General features: G+C 44.4%; 1 protein-coding gene across 1 annotated transcript in view; it reads left to right on the top strand.

The window, feature by feature from the left end:
• Nucleotides 1-16,660, top strand: part of LOC126162995 (uncharacterized) — a 480,456-nt gene that overhangs the window by 381,112 nt on the left and 82,684 nt on the right. The window lies entirely within an intron of this gene.

Here is a 16,660-nt window from a genome sequence, read left to right as displayed (position 1 = left end):
ATTCAAGTATGAAAATATTATCAGTACAGAATCTTGATTTTGTTTTCGGCAATAATTTGTAGATAATGATTTATTATCTTGGCGTAAATGTTACACGCTGTGCCTGCTAATGTTATGCCACGGTAATTATTGCATTCATTTTGTTTACCTTTCTTGAAGATCAATATGACTTGTTCAGTTGTCCATGATTTTGGGATGTGGCTTTTTTTTGCAACATATTGTATAAATGAAGTTATAAAAATAATCCCCCGCCTCTCACTAGAGTTAATATTTATTTTTGAAGCCCAATAACAAATATTACGTAAAGTTTTTGTACCTTAGTTGTAAAGTTAAAAAACCTATCAACGTATGAACCGTGGACCTGCAACCCTGGACAGTAAATGATAACAGGATATACAGGGTGAATCGCGTAAGACGTAACACCCCCATTATTCCGTTACCGATTGCACGTATCGACAAACGGTGTTCGGCGAATCATAGCCGACTATGGGGCACATACTTTGGTACATGCACAATAATCACAACGTTTATATTGACCGAGATAATGAGGCAAGTACATGTTTTTTAAATGGGACGCTATACTTTTTTTACCATTATTCGAACGCTCTGGAAAAGAATACGCGTCTTGTGATGTAACGCATGTTGCTACTGTGATTCAAACTTCGCTGAAAAGACGCTGGGAAATATTGGACGATTGAAGATCGGAAGCGGCTGCAGACTGTGAACACGCCTCGCGCGACCCGCAGGCCGAGTTTCCGTGCTCTTTGCAGCATGCACGGCCTACGCTACGTAGTTAAATCCTCATCCGCCTTCTTTTAAGCAAAGTTTGAATCACAATAACAACACGCGTTACTTCACTATACGCGTCTTTTCCAGAGTGTTCGAATGATGGTAAAAAAAGTATAGCGTCCCATTTAAAAAACATATACTTGCCTCATTATCTCGGTCAATATAAACGTTGTGATTATTGTGCATGTACCAACGTATGTGCCCCATAGTCCGCTATGATTCGCCGAAAGCCGCATGCCGATACGTGCAATCGCCCCCGGAATAAAGGGGGTGTCACGTCTTACGCGACTCACCCTGTATATTGTAACGGAACATATTAAAGGCTTTACTTTACCGAAGTATGCGATACCCTCCAAATTCAACCAGTTTAACAAGTATTTATGATTATAGAAAAGTTATTGTGTATGTTAACAATGATTGCATAACATGTCTGCATAAACAGTCAACCCATTAAATTATACTGAATAACTGACCCACACAAAAGTTTATATCACTTGATCACTGATACAGCAAATGTCATCATGTAAAAACACTTAGTTCATCTTAAATAATTAATATGAAGTACGAAAAATAGTGGCCAACTTAGGTATTTTGGATCTCCTTAAATAAAAATCACCCAGTGAAACCTATTTGTTCACTAGGAGCGTTTTCACACAGTATTCACGAAATCAATCCTGTTTTAGACGAAAACCAATGTAATTCTTAATAATTCATGTTATTTACTTATTTATGCAAATTAGAGAAGTCAATTGACAAACTTCTAAAAGACGGCCTTTTGGTAACAAAGAATTATTCTGTCAATTCAACAAATCTGTCTGTCATTTTAATAACATGTTAAATTATGTCACTCGATGCAAATTAATAACTTTTCTGCACAAATTATGATAACAGATGTACATGTGACTTGTAAACTATATCTCTTTTTAGTAGTTCTTTGACAATGTTATAAATACAAGCAGCAAGAACGGTCGAAAGGCATCGGAATGTCACTTTGGTAAAGTGTGTTTGTGTGTTATTGTTTGAGGTGGATAAACAATGCAAAGAACATGTAACGGGAGTACTACTTTGTGTTGAGTCATGGTCTTTGGTGGACAGTGGAATTAAGATGGCCACCAGAGTAATAAATATTTGAAGTTTACATATTTGTTGGTTTCGCTCGTTCTTTATCATCAAAAGCACATAAAAAACACGGGATCTCATGTTTTTAACCCTAGACAACCAGATGTAGAGCCAGCATCAGCATCGAGAGACAGCAGCGATCCAGCAAGTAGCAGCGATTACTACAACACAATGCATTTTAATGGCGCCAACCTAACATCAAGTGCTAACAAGCTCCGTAAATGGGAGTGAAATAGTGCGATTATAGCAATTAGCAATATCTACGACCAGGCGACCATTACAATATATCCTCGGGAGCTGTGGGTTTGGGACTCTGTATTATTTGTGGGGGTTTGCATTAATGCCATTTCAAATACAATGCAAATAGAACTCTAAGGTTTTTTTTCGTTATTTACTACGGGGAACATGAGTCGTTCAGCGAAATCGCGTACGCTGCCATTCGGGAAGTCTACGTGGAAACGGCAGGCTTCTGCGACTTTACGAATTGAGCACTCGGTAGCGGTGCGATATAAATAACTGAGAGTCAACAGCGACAGAGAACGCTGTTGAACGGCTGTGAGGCAATAACACTTTAGACGCTGGAGGAGGGTGCTTTTGTGCGGGGGTGCCCTTTGTGGCGGCTGCGACTGTGGCGGGCAGGTGGGGCTGTGCTGCGCGCACGTGCGCCTGCGCTGACAGGTAATGTCCCCATAGCCAGCCAGCGGCCGGCCTTGACACGGGCCGCGCCACGCCGTGCCGTGCCTTGTCGTGTCTCATTCACATGCACGTGGAGGAGGGGAGGGGAAGGGCAGCGGAGGGTTAGGGGGGAAGGGGGGAAGGGGCGAGACGGAGCACGCGACGCGACGTGGTACAGGCGGCGGCTCCAAAGGAACAGTGGGGGAGCAAACACCGGACGTTTGTCTCTGACATGCTAATCATGCACCGGAGGAAACCTGTAAAAAATAGGGCCTGGTTCCCCTAGGAGTGACGCCGTTCTATGTACAGCGTCTGCTAAGACACCCAGCTAGGATGATGCGCGTTCTTCTGTCGTGTTGGGGCAGATTCACACTGGCCATCAACGAAAAGGAACGGACCGCGCCGGCCGGTGTGTCCGTGCGGTTAAAGGCGCTTCAGTCTGGAACCGCGTGACCGCTACGGTCGCAGGTTCGAATCCTGCCTCGGGCGTGGATGTGTGTGATGTCCTTAGGTTAGTTAGGTTTAAGTAGCTCTAACTTCTAGGCGACTGATGACTTCAGAAGTTAAGTCGCATAGTGCTCAGAGCCATTTGAACCATTTTTTGAACGGACCGCAAGACGACGTCACAATCAAATGGTGATGTATTATATGAATGTGTGGTGTCTGTTTTTTCGGGCATGTCTGAAAGTACAGACACTACGCATTCATATAATAGATACGCCTCGATGGGCTATAAACCCACAACCGTCAGTGCAGATGCACATTTTCTTTCGACCTCCAGTGGGAATCTACAATTAGCGAGCACAGAGGACACGGACTTGCCTGCGGATAAGTGGTGACGCTAAGTGGGAGAGAGTGAACCGGCCGAAGGACGTGCCGAGATAGTCCGCACATTTTCCGCAAACACTGTGTCCGGGTGGCACAGTGAGTTAACGCAACTGTCTACTACACGGGAGATTCCGGATTCGAATCCTGGTCCGGCACATTGCATTTTCACTGGATGCTGCTGATTCTGCTTAAAGTTCCGATGCAACTGATACCATCAGTTCCTTTCCTTTCTCCCACCTCCACCTTCTGTTTACATAAAATAGAGATGTGTTCATACTGGACAGAAAATGAACACAACGTCATTTCGGTTATCTCTGCGGAGAACAGTGAAAGTGAGTTTATAATAATAATAATAATAATAATTTCGTATGACTCAATGGTAGTGCGCAAGTTTTTCAAGTGGACGTCACTTTGGCGACTTGGCGTGTCACTGATCCACACCAGTTATCCAACTGAGGAAAGGGGACCTACAGCTTAAATTGAAATCCGTTTCTAGCGATTCCTCACATCGTTGAATGTTAGACAGAGGGAAGACTGAAAATTTCCGTGGTCTGACCAAGCTTCAATCTCTCGACCTCTCGGTTTTCCAGGCACTCCCTTGAGCACTAGACCAAAAGGCCCGAAACCATCCTTAACTCTCTGCCCGCAACGTGGGATGGAAAATCACCCGCGCGCCCTATTTGCTTTTGAGCGCATGTCCGTTGTAGCTCAGGTCTTATCCCCAGCTAGAATAATCTTCTAGCCCATCAAGCTCACAGTATTGGAGGAGTCTCCTTCTCCATCGTACGTTCTGCTCGGGGGGGATTCCACCCGACCTTGTTAACGTCCATCCAATCCACCTTGTGGGCAGAAAGTTAAAATAAGAGTTGGAATATAGTATCAGGATCGAGGAATTAGCAATGATGATGTCTATTAACTTCAGGTTTGTTTCCATCAGGAACTGCGTGCTCCACAACCGTATTAATGAGATACAAGATAGAAGGGGGTGCAGCACCTACCCCAGCTATCCAACCGGGGATCGATTTCAGCTGCTGTGTAGCTATATTCAGAGCAGTTATATCCAAGTCGTCCTGACCCATCGTAAACAAAATCGCATATGGTACCACTTTGCCATTACAGATAACGCTAGTTTTAACTGTTCGTTATCTGTAATGGCAACATGGTACCATGTGCGATTTTATTTACGATGACTCATCACGACTTGGATATAATAGGACTGAAGATAACTACCCAGCAGCTGAAATCGATCTTCGTACACAGATCAAAACATTTGCGACCGATGGTGTCCTCCCTCCTATATTGAAAACCTTTTCATTCGTAACAGATATTCTTTATAAAGTTTCATTGGTAAACTGATGATAACTGAAACAGTAGAAAAAATGTTCACATATTTCGAAACGTCCAGATTTATTTCTAAATGTCTAGCTTTATTACCATAGAGAAACTATACTCACAGGAACACATTAAATGGTTCAAATGGCGCTGAGCACTATGGGACTTAAAATCTGAGGTCATCAGTCCCCTAGAACTTAGAACTACTTAAACCTAACTAACTTAAGGACAACACACATACCCATGCCCGAGGCAGGATTCGAACCTGTGACCGTATCCGTCGAACACATTAAACAATACTTACAGGGGTTGAAGGGCCTTCTCATCTCATTCAGTATGTTCTTTGTTTCTCCGCGCCAAAAAACGTCAGAAACAAGTGTTTTTGTCCTTCAGTAGAATTGCCTTCCATCTCCTGGATTGCAACGCGCCCGCTTCAAGTACATGGTAAGTCACGCCAGGCGTGGATCTAATCCGCCTCACGGAATACCGATGAGGGCTGGTGTGCCGGCCTACCTAGACGTGATTCTTAGCCAGTTTTCCTCATCCCTCTTGGTAAATATTGGGCTGGTAACCAAGTCCCACCTTAGAAACATCCTAGCAAACATTTAGGAAAAATTTAAGGGAGGACAGCGGTCAGTCGCAAAAAAACGGTAATTTATTGCAGCAAATCTATATTTCCACTATAGCACAGTCATCATCGGTACATTACTAAAGAGTGGTATAGGCCCCGAATGTGTCAGGGTGCAAAAATATGAGAAAATACGCGTACACTGAGATGGCAAAAGGGACAGCGGCAGTAACGCGTATAAAAGAGCAGCACATTGGCTGTCATTTGAGGAGTGCTTCAGAAGAGGACACTGCCCATGAAACTGCCAATCGTGAAGACGCATAAACACTAGAAGCACTTGAAGACAAAGACCAAAAGAATCAGTAGGTGAAACCTCCAATGGGTTAATACTACACACAGACCGGGACGAAATACCCCCAGAAGGGGCATGTGCGAGCTGTCATTTGTACTCAGGTGTATCACGTGATAAGGTTTCCGACGTTATTGTGGCCGGACGACGGTAATTAATAGACTTTGAACGCGGAATAGTAGTTGGAACTAGAAACGTGGGAAATTCCAATTCGTTAGGGAATTCAGTATTTAGAGATCCACTCTTTCAAGAGTGGTACTAGAATATCATATTTCAGGCATTACCTCTAACCACGGCCAGCGCTGTGGCCAGCGTCCTTCACTTAAAGACCGAGGTCAGCGGCGTTTGCGTAGAGTTGTCACAGCCCACAGACAAGCAACACTGCGTGAAATAACCGCAGCAACCAGTGTGGAACGTATGCGTTACGACAGTACGGCAAAATCTATCGTTAATTGGCCATGGCAGCAGATGACCGACGCGAGTGTCTTTACTAACAGCACATCGCCTGCGGCTCCTCTCCTTGGCTCGTGACCATATCGGTTGGACCCTAGGGGACTGGAAAACCGCGACCTGGTTAGATGAGTCCCTATTTCATTTGGTAAGAACTGATGGTAGCATTCAAGTGTGGTGCATACCCCACGAAGCCTTGGATCCAGGTTGACCACAAGGCACTGTACAAGCTGGTGGTGGCTATATAATGGTGCATGAATCCTACCGAACATCTATGGAACACAATCGAGAGGTCAGTTGGCGCACAAGATACCGCACCAGCAGATTTTCGCAGTTATGGACAGCTATACAGACTGCATGGCTCAACATTTCGGCGCGGGACTTCCAGAGACTTGTTGAGTCCATACTAAGTCGAGTTGCTGCACTACGCCGGGCAAACGAGTTGCGACACGATGTCAGAAGGTATCCCGTGTCTTCTGTCACCTCAGTCTCTATCGCTGCTCGGTAATCACCATTCCCTCCTCCTTTCTGCCTATGGGGGGAATGAAATTGCAAAGAAACAAAGAAGATCATGAGGACTGATTACTATTGTCCAAAACTTGGTTTAAAAGGGCGTTATTTTGTTGATACATGATATTTTCCTATTCAAGTAACTGTGATGGCCGAGGAATGATTCGTTACCTTCGCATTCTTGGGTGTAGATAACGCTATTATAACATTGGTGACATCATAGCACTACCACTCTTCGTACCGGTTGTCCCTGATGGTTACAGAAAGTCTCTTCCTTGAGTTTTACCTGGAAACACTGACCTACATTTCTATAAATAAAAGGCAATGTCCTGACTGACTTATCATCGCACAGCCCAAACCGCTAAGGGTGAAAACTTGAAATTTGGAGAGGGTGTGGATCTTATGCTGCAGGTATCGTTTAAGACGGATTGTCCGAAATTCCACTCCTAAGAGGGCGAAATAGGGGATGAAATTATTTTTGAAAGTATGTCGCTATTAAGGGAATTTTGAAGCTAGAACTACGAAAACCGGCATTTGGTTTTTCAGTCAGAAAATAAAAAGTACGCGTTTAGCATTTTTCTAAAGTCAGTAGTGCGCGAAAGGTTTCTTGAAAATAAATAATAATAAAGAACTAACAAAGGCTTTTTAAGGCTACGTCTATGATAACTGGTACTTGACTTGTGGGTTAGAAATAAACAAAAATGTGTTTTACTGTGTTTCTGGAAATTCAATCCAAAAGGGAGTGCAATAGAGGATGAAAACTTTTAAGAACATGTTTCGTTACATTAAAAGAATTTTAAGGCAAATTTTATGAAACTTGGTGTTTCACTTCTCGGTTAGATATAAAGAAATATTTGTTAGGGGATGAAAGTTGCTATGGAAATATCTCCACAAAAACACTAAAGGCAGAATTAATAAACATGTGAACTCTAGCTGCCAAAGTTGCTTTTCGTCAGAAGTACATTCAGAAAACACTATGCTTATGTGGCCTTAATTAGCGTGGAAAACTTAGGTGTTGGGATTTTGAACAACATAAAAATTTGATTAAATAAAAAAATCTCTGCTTGCCACACAGTCTACTCAAGCGAAGCGTAAATAAGAAATAGTGACCCACTGGAGAAGGGTACTCACTCAAATTATTGTGTCGAGAGCTCCTCGGCCACAAGAGTGACGAGGGACACCATGACCGGCCCTATTGTGACTAGTTGATAGAGCTGAACGGAGGTGAGCATTTACGAAGGTCGTGAGTTCGGGACGAGGCCCCCTCTTTTCGCGACAGTGAGCATGCTTTGTGCACAGCTTGCCGCCATGAACCTTTCCGCTTGCGAGGTTAAATTGATCTCTGAGTTCACATTCAGTAGCGTCCGTTGTTATGCTGCCAATCATTCATTACGCAGCAGACCAGGCGATATTTAGGATGATACCGGAATAGTTGTTTGAAGAGCCCCGCCCTCCTACCCCCGCTACCGTTACCATTCATGCTACTGAACTAACATCTACACGTTCTCTGTCCTTCCACTCTCTCGTAGTTCCAGGGCTAGACCGTTTTAACTTAATGCTTGTCATACGAATGAGTGTTTGTGTTTTATATTGGTGTCCTGCAAGAAGCAATAGGACCTGGCTTTGATAAATGTACGGCTATACTCGTGTGTCAGGCTACCTCGCCAATTTCTGAAGTTTAATTTTATCCATACTTTGCAATTTAAAACGTGACTGTATTCAAAACGTTTCGACAAAACAGTCATTGCACAACATATGATTGAAATGGCTCTGAGCACTATGGGACTTAAAATCTGAGGTCATCAGTCCCCTAGATCTTAGAACTACTTAAACCTAACTAACCTAAGGACATCACACACATCCATGCCCAAGGCAGGATTCGAACATGAAACCGTAGCGGGCGTGCGGTTACAGACTGAAGCGACTAGAACTGCTCGGCCACTAAACATGTAATCAACAGTCTAGAAAACAATTTGGTAATACTACATAAGGAACCCAATGGTAAGACGCTAAGTCTGTTAGAACACTGGAGATACCTCCACATAATCAAAAAACTAGAATCTTTGTTAAAAGCACAAACAGATTTCGCAAGCCGTAGTTATTTCAGTAATTTTAAAGACCTATTCTAAAGTTATTCCTAGCATATGACAATTTTTTTATAGTTATGTCTTTGGCACTACGAATAAATTCATCTTTGACAACACCAGGTACAAAAACATCTGTGAAGTGTTTATAAACATGTGTGTGCAAATAAATGTACATCCTGAATGAAGTGCCATGTGCTAAAACGACGGAGAAAAGAATGTTTGCCGGTAGTGAAACGTTGAAAATGCTTTCCTTGGATTATGTGGTAAGTTTACACTGTTCATTTTTCACTATTTTGCACATATTTTCCGCGTTCGACTAACAAAATTCATAACCTAACATTAAACCTTTTTGTGATAGGAATATGCATTTCGCCTCATTAAGGAGAAGAAATAAAACATGTATTAAGACAAAATACACCTGCGATGGACCCACAGAGACCGAAATGCATCGCGTAGTTAATAAAACACGAAAAAGTTGTGACTGAAGGCGTTGCTTAATTCATACCTCCAAAACTTCTGAAGTGTTATTGGAGGAACAATGTAGTCGATTTTACCAGAACACATGCATTTCTGTTGTCTATAGCTTCCTTCTGTTGTCTTATTGATCACTTAAGTTACCTGTTAACTAAACCACTGCTAGAAGAGGATTAGCTCGGTGCTAGCCATGGTCGGGACAGGAGTCCACAGGAAGATGAATGGCAACCCTAGTCGCTTCCCAGGAAACAGATAAATCGTCTGCACGAATAATGTTTTGCCACGTCTCTGCAAATCAACCTTATTATTATGCACGCCATCTTGTACAGCAGCCAACAACAGCTACAGTGTGTTCAGTTACCTCCACTGTTATGGCTCCTTGAATCGTGTTGACCACTATTCATAAACGAGCGGAAGATACTTAAAACACGACATCACAATCAACCGTACTGTGCATCAGAAAGGTGAAGGCTGTCTAAACAAGTATTGTTTCGATTAACTTTTCTCAGTCACTTGTAATGTCTTCTGAGCATTTTGCTGTCGAATCGCTGACGTTGGTCGAAGAAAGATACTGAAATAAGGTAGACCGTGACTTTTGTAACTGTGCAACAAATTCCTGAGGCCGTATTTTGTAAGTGGTACTCTGAGACGAGATGGTAGCACAGAAGAAATCGTGGCTCGCTTGTTAAAATAAGTCATAAAACCAAAGCCGTTGCATGAAAAACACACATACACACAGAACTGATTCTGTACTGTATGATACTGTAAGTTTATTGATCGAACTGTTGGTATTTTCTTCCGCATGGAAGTCCCATTGCTTCCAGCACTATTCAAAGGAAACAGTATTGTCGCTTTATCAGTGACGGTCGGCCTTCTCCGATTTCTCATTCGACTGTCATACAGATGGCCCCACTCATAGAAGGAAGAAGATGAAAGTTTGTCCCGTCGAAAATGGCTCTGAGCACCATGGGACTCAACATCTGAGGTCATAAGTCCTCTAGAACTTAGAACTACTTAAACCTAACTAACCTAAGGACAACACACACATCCATTCCCGAGGCAGGATTCGAACCTGCGACCGTAGCAGTCGCGCGGCTCCAGACTGAAGCGCCTAGAACCGCTCGGCCACTCCGGCTGGCTGTCCCGTCGACACCGACGTTTTTATTCCGTAGCGTTCGCCATCTGTGTAATTCACATTTAACTTAGAATTGACTAGATGAAGAAAAATAAGTAACTGAAATAAGAGAAGCCTCCCTGCCATCTGCCCCGAGCCACAAGAGAAAGAACATTTTGAAATAAATTAAGCAAAATTCTATTACATATTGGTCTGACCAAAAATTAATATAAGAGAAGCATTGTTCGAAGATACTATTGTAGCACTCCACTTACTCAAACAGTTTACTCGAAAAGAGTAATTATTGAGTAAAGAACTGATGAGTCACCCTGAAAATGTGTTCGTTAGAAACACAAATTATCTTCGCGATACTTTAAAATACAATTTGGGGCTTCGGTTATTTACAAACTATTTTTGTGCTGCATCGACGAATATGCATACAATGGTAAGGTCCACCATTCAACCCTCGCCTGCATTAATTACGAGAGTTCTGAGAATGGAGAAGTAGGCATCACGAAGGAAATGCCGCGCATATGCCATATGCTAGAAACACAATGGAGAAAGTGAAGGTGATTCACAAAGCGAAGTGCGTTCATTCTGGAGTTCTGCACAGCCATAGGGCCGGCTGGTGTGGCCGAGCGGTTCTAGGCGCTACAGATAGGAACCGCGCGACAGCTACTGTCGCTGGTTCGAATCCTGCCTCGGGCATGGATGTGTGTGATGTCCTTAGGTTAGTTAGGTTTAAGCAGTTCTAAGATCTAGGGGACTGATGACCTCAAATGTTAAGTCCCATAGTGGTTCAAAATGGTTCAAATGGCTCTGAGCATTATGGGACTCAACATCTTAGGTCATAAGTCCCCTAGAACTTAGAACTACTTAAACCTAACTAATCTAAGGACATCACACACACCCATGCCCGAGGCAGGATTCGAACCTGCGACCGTAGCAGTCCCGCGGTTCCGGACTGCAGCGCCAGAACCGACGGCCACCGCGGCCGGCTAAGTCCCATAGTGCTCTGAGCCATTTGCACAGCCAGCTTATTAGTTACACTGCACACTGGCGCCTGACTTGGTGGGTAAGTAGTTAACGTTCTCCGCTCCTATTCGGAAAGAAGTAGTTTCAGATTTACATCACCGCATCCTCTTTGTTGCTACATCGATTTCCTGTATAGTTGAGGTGATGGGCGGTATAGTTAACTGGCAAGGTTGAAATGGCTCTGAGCACTATGGGACTTAACATCTGAGGTCATCAGCCCCCTAGAGCTTAGAACTACTTGAACCTAACTAACCTAAGGACATCACACACATCCATGCCCGAGGCAGGATTCGAACCTGCGACCGTAGCGGTCGCGCGGTTCCAGACAGAAGCGCCTAGAACCGCTCGGCCACTCCGGTGGGCAACTGGCAAGGCTACTGTTGATTTCCATTCCCATTCTAATCACAAAAGTCAGTTTTATAATTATCTCTTTGCCAAAATACGTTAATCTCTTAATTTCTCTTTACGTACTGGCGGTGAAGATATCCTCTATAAATAATATGTAATTAAACATTTTGTATGATAAGTATAAGGCAAGCAGTTTAAAAAATCCAGTGTTAAACGAAACTTGCAAATATTTAGAATTTCCTGACACTTTAGAGACACTTACTTCTCTAGACTGTAATCTACGAAAGTAATCTAAAATACCAGGAAATTATTGTGGTTCAAATGGTTCAAATGGCTCTGAGCACTATGGGACTTAACATCAGAGGTCACCAGTCCCCTAGAAGTCAGACCTACTTAAACCAAACTAACCTAAGGACATCACACACATCCATGGCCGGGGCAGGATTCTAGCCTGCGACCGTAGCGGTCGCGCGGTTCCAGCCTGAAACGCCTAGAACCACTCGGCCACAACGGCCGGCAAATTATTGTGACTATACTTCCTCTCCACTCCCCTCCCACGAATCCACCTCCGAGTTTGCATTTGCATTGATGCGTTCGCGTTACCGATAATGCAAGTCATTATTGACAAATGTTACAAGGCGACATCAGCCAATCATCCAGACCGGTGTAACAGCAGCTAATGAAAAGGCTGCTGAACCCCCCCCCCCCCCCTCCATGAAGCACATGTTTCTCCGCTGTTAGAGTTGTAAACTACCGTAGGTCCCGTGATTAACTGTTGTGATTGTCTGATGCAGGTCTCCATGCTGGTCTATACTGCGCAGAGTTGTAAAACTACCGTAGGCTACAGTAGACTGTCATAAGTAAGAGTAGACTACACTAATTTTCCTAGTAGCTCTGGTCGGTTAAGATCATAACTGCATTATCTGTACGTTAGGTGTGTTGCATATCTATCATGCGTTACCTCATTTCGATCGCTTTGTCTGTGTATACGATGTCTCACTAGATTCCCCTAGAAACCGAAAGACTATGAGTGAGGGTATATAAAGGCCACATAATCTATGGGACTTTTTTGTTCTACGTAGTTAAACCCTTTCTCTTACTTAGAAATAACCGGTATTTATTGCAAAAATTGATATTATTAATGTTTAATTCACATTTTTTCGAAAATTGTTGATGTGTAATGTGAAACAGATGTACGTTGTAGGAAAAAAATCATATACACTCATGGAAATGGAAAAAAGAACACATTGACACCGGTGTGTCAGACCCACCATACTTGCTCCGGACACTGCGAGAGGGCTGTACAAGCAATGATCACACGCACGGCACAGCGGACACACTAGGAACCGCGGTGTTGGCCGTCGAATGGCGCTAGCTGCGCAGCATTTGTGCACCGCCGCCGTCAGTGTCAGCCAGTTTGCCGTGGCATACGGAGCTCCATCGCAGTCTTTAACACTGGTAGCATGCCGCGACAGCGTGGACGTGAACCGTATGTGCAGTTGACGGACTTTGAGCGAGGGCGTATAGTGGGCATGCGGGAGGCCGGGTGGACGTACCGCCGAATTGCTCAACACGTGGGGCGTGAGGTCTCCACAGTACATCGATGTTGTCGCCAGTGGTCGGCGGAAGGTGCACGTGCCCGTCGACCTGGGACCGGACCGCAGCGACGCACGGATGCACGCCAAGACCGTAGGATCCTACGCAGTGCCGTAGGGGACCGCACCGCCACTTCCCAGCAAATTAGGGACACTGTTGCTCCTGGGGTATCGGCGAGGACCATTCGCAACCGTCTCCATGAAGCTGGGCTACGGTCCCGCACACCGTTAGGCCGTCTTCCGCTCACGCCCCAACATCGTGCAGCCCGCCTCCAGTGGTGTCGCGACAGGCGTGAATGGAGGGACGAACGGAGACGTGTCGTCTTCAGCGATGAGAGTCGCTTCTGCCTTGGTGCCAATGATGGTCGTATGCGTGTTTGGCGCCGTGCAGGTGAGCGCCACAATCAGGACTGCATACGACCGAGGCACACAGGGCCAACACCCGGCATCATGGTGTGGGGAGCGATCTCCTACACTGGCCGTACACCACTGGTGATCGTCGAGGGGACACTGAATAGTGCACGGTACATCCAAACCGTCATCGAACCCATCGTTCTACCATTCCTAGACCGGCAAGGGAACTTGCTGTTCCAACAGGACAATGCACGTCCGCATGTATCCCGTGCCACCCAACGTGCTCTAGAAGGTGTAAGTCAACTACCCTGGCCAGCAAGATCTCCGGATCTGTCCCCCATTGAGCATGTTTGGGACTGGATGAAGCGTCGTCTCACGCGGTCTGCACGTCCAGCACGAACGCTGGTCCAACTGAGGCGCCAGGTGGAAATGGCATGGCAAGCCGTTCCACAGGACTACATCCAGCATCTCTACGATCGTCTCCATGGGAGAATAGCAGCCTGCATTGCTGCGAAAGGTGGATATACACTGTACTAGTGCCGACATTGTGCATGCTCTGTTGCCTGTGTCTATGTGCCTGTGGTTCTGTCAGTGTGATCATGTGATGTATCTGACCCCAGGAATGTGTCAATAAAGTTTCCCCTTCCTGGGACAATGAATTCACGGTGTTCTTATTTCAATTTCCAATTTCTAGTGTATATATATATACACTAGAAACGCCATTTCCTGTAAAAAGGTAAAATTAAAAAAAACGTGAAACAAAAACGTATATAATCTGTTTCAGTTATTTCTAAACTACTTTGACACTTATCGATAATAACAGGAAAATGTTGCTCTTGATCATGATGAAGAACGTTCTATTGAATGCAAACCAACACCACTAATTACACAATTTTTTTAATGTTGTGCGTGTAAATTGTACTTGCGTCAATGTTTATTGCTTTGGTTACATAGAAGCGCAGAAGTTACGCAATCAGCTAATTTTTGTTACATACAAAATGCAATTTATACTTTAGAAGGATATAAAATCCGCTCTTCTAATTATGTGCAAAACAAACATCATCCGAACAGGCCTTGAAGGTCCAACGGTATCGATCGACCGCCGCGTCATCCTCAGCCCTTGAGCTTCACCGGATATGTATACGGAGGGGCATGTGGTCAGCACTCCGTTCTCCGTGCCGTTCTCAGTTTTCGTGACCGGTGCCGCTACTTTTCAATCAAGTAGCTCCTCATCTGGCCTCACGAGGGCTGAGTGCACCCCACTTACCAACAGCACTTAGCAGTCGCGGACCGTGACCCGCCCATGTGCTAGCCAAGCTATACGACACTTCGGTAATCTGACGAGAACCGGTGTTACCAGTGCGGTAAGGCACAGAGAGAACAAAGAGAAGTCGACGGCTCCCAGTTGCTCTCACACACTCATGTTTCTTTCCCTACCAATGCTACCGCTAATCCTACCATTTATTACGTCATTTATGTACTGTACCAAAACTGCCGAGCCGTAGTTTTGGTAGAGCGCAGCTCTGTCCGCTTTACTTCCGAGGCGAATAGCAAATGTTCACCGCATCAGATCAACAGTGAGGTACGTGCGCTGAGCAACGTACAGCTAATAAAACTCGTGCCGCGACGTCTCCCTCTCATCCGCTTGGCACTCTACACTGTCGTTATCTGTCGCGGGAAGGACGTGAAGAGGCGCTGTCCCGGTGTGTTTGGCAGGTGAGCGGAGTCGGCCAGCTTTTGTGTACCGGCTACCTGCACCTGTCGGACTGTGGGGGACAAGCGGCCACGCCCCCTTGACCGACAGTGACTGATGGTGGCGGCATTCCCCAGACACACACACACACACACACACACACACACACACACTTACACACTTGCTGTACAAACAAACCGCAGGACAGAGGCCTCCCCAACACCAACACTGGCTACCAGTCCACCGCACAAAGACGAACAGGCCACACGCTGGAATTCCATAGACTCCGCACAGTGAAGTCATCTCTGACACGTGGTTGTATGTTGGTCATTTGTTTCATAAACGTACCGGTCAAAAAATCAAACCTAAGAGATAAAATACGACAGTGAGACCGTCATGGCAATGAAGTAATTTCAAAAACCTTCTTCCTTTATTTATTTATTACCTTTATTCGAATCGAATAGCTCTTTTACGGAGCACGTTAAACCAATATTTCAACTCCTGCCACATGCATTCTTCTACCTCTGCTCCCACATTCGTTTCACATGTTCTGATTTTTGCTCCGGAGATGTTCGATGCTATGAGCAGCTTTCCTTTTTCTTTCCTGTTCGTCCTTAAAGACTACTTTTTAAAAAATTTTTTCTAAATAAATTCCTGTTATTTCCGTTCATTATGTTGATTTTTCCTTCTTTGAGGTCATTTAATGTGTTTCTAAACCTTTGTGGTTGTTCTTTCTGGTTCATAATTTTACTAAAGGTCTGATTTGTGAGGCATTCTAGCCATAAGTCCGTAGAAGAACATTCTTCATTTGCGTACTGCGTGTATTATGTGTTCTTTGTTAGATCGTGTCGTGCTGTAATCGGTTCCTATTGTCCTTGGACCAAGAACGCTTCTACCTAATCTCCTTTCTATTGTTATAATTTTTTTAAGACGCCTTTCTGATGGGTGTCTATTCAAGATATGAGATATGGCCTTTTCCTGTACATCTTACATTTCAAAGTAAGAAGTGGTCCTGGTTAACTTAGCCTAATCAGTAAACCTTTCCGTACGAATAAGAAGGCTTTACACAATCAAAATATCCGAGGGCTGCAATTCTCCACCGTACCCAAGAGTAACGCATCAAACGGTCATGCGGATTCCGGTGCTCTACAGTCTAACATCAGAGTGTTGTATGTTCATTTGAAGTTTCCTGACAGATTTAAACTACTGCCAGACCTTTGCCTTTCGCGGGCATAAATTTTGTGTGGCTGCCTTATTTCCATCTTGCGTCTCTCCAAAAATGCCTTCTACAGCTAGCTTCTCGCGCTATATTACTGGACGTTTTGTTAAGATGTAATATA

This window comes from Schistocerca cancellata, chromosome 2 (genome assembly GCF_023864275.1).
Source record: "Schistocerca cancellata isolate TAMUIC-IGC-003103 chromosome 2, iqSchCanc2.1, whole genome shotgun sequence".
In the NCBI taxonomy this organism is placed as follows: Eukaryota; Metazoa; Arthropoda; class Insecta; order Orthoptera; family Acrididae; genus Schistocerca; species Schistocerca cancellata.
Note: the sequence above shows the minus strand (reverse complement) of the source record. Positions and strands in the feature narration are given on the sequence as shown.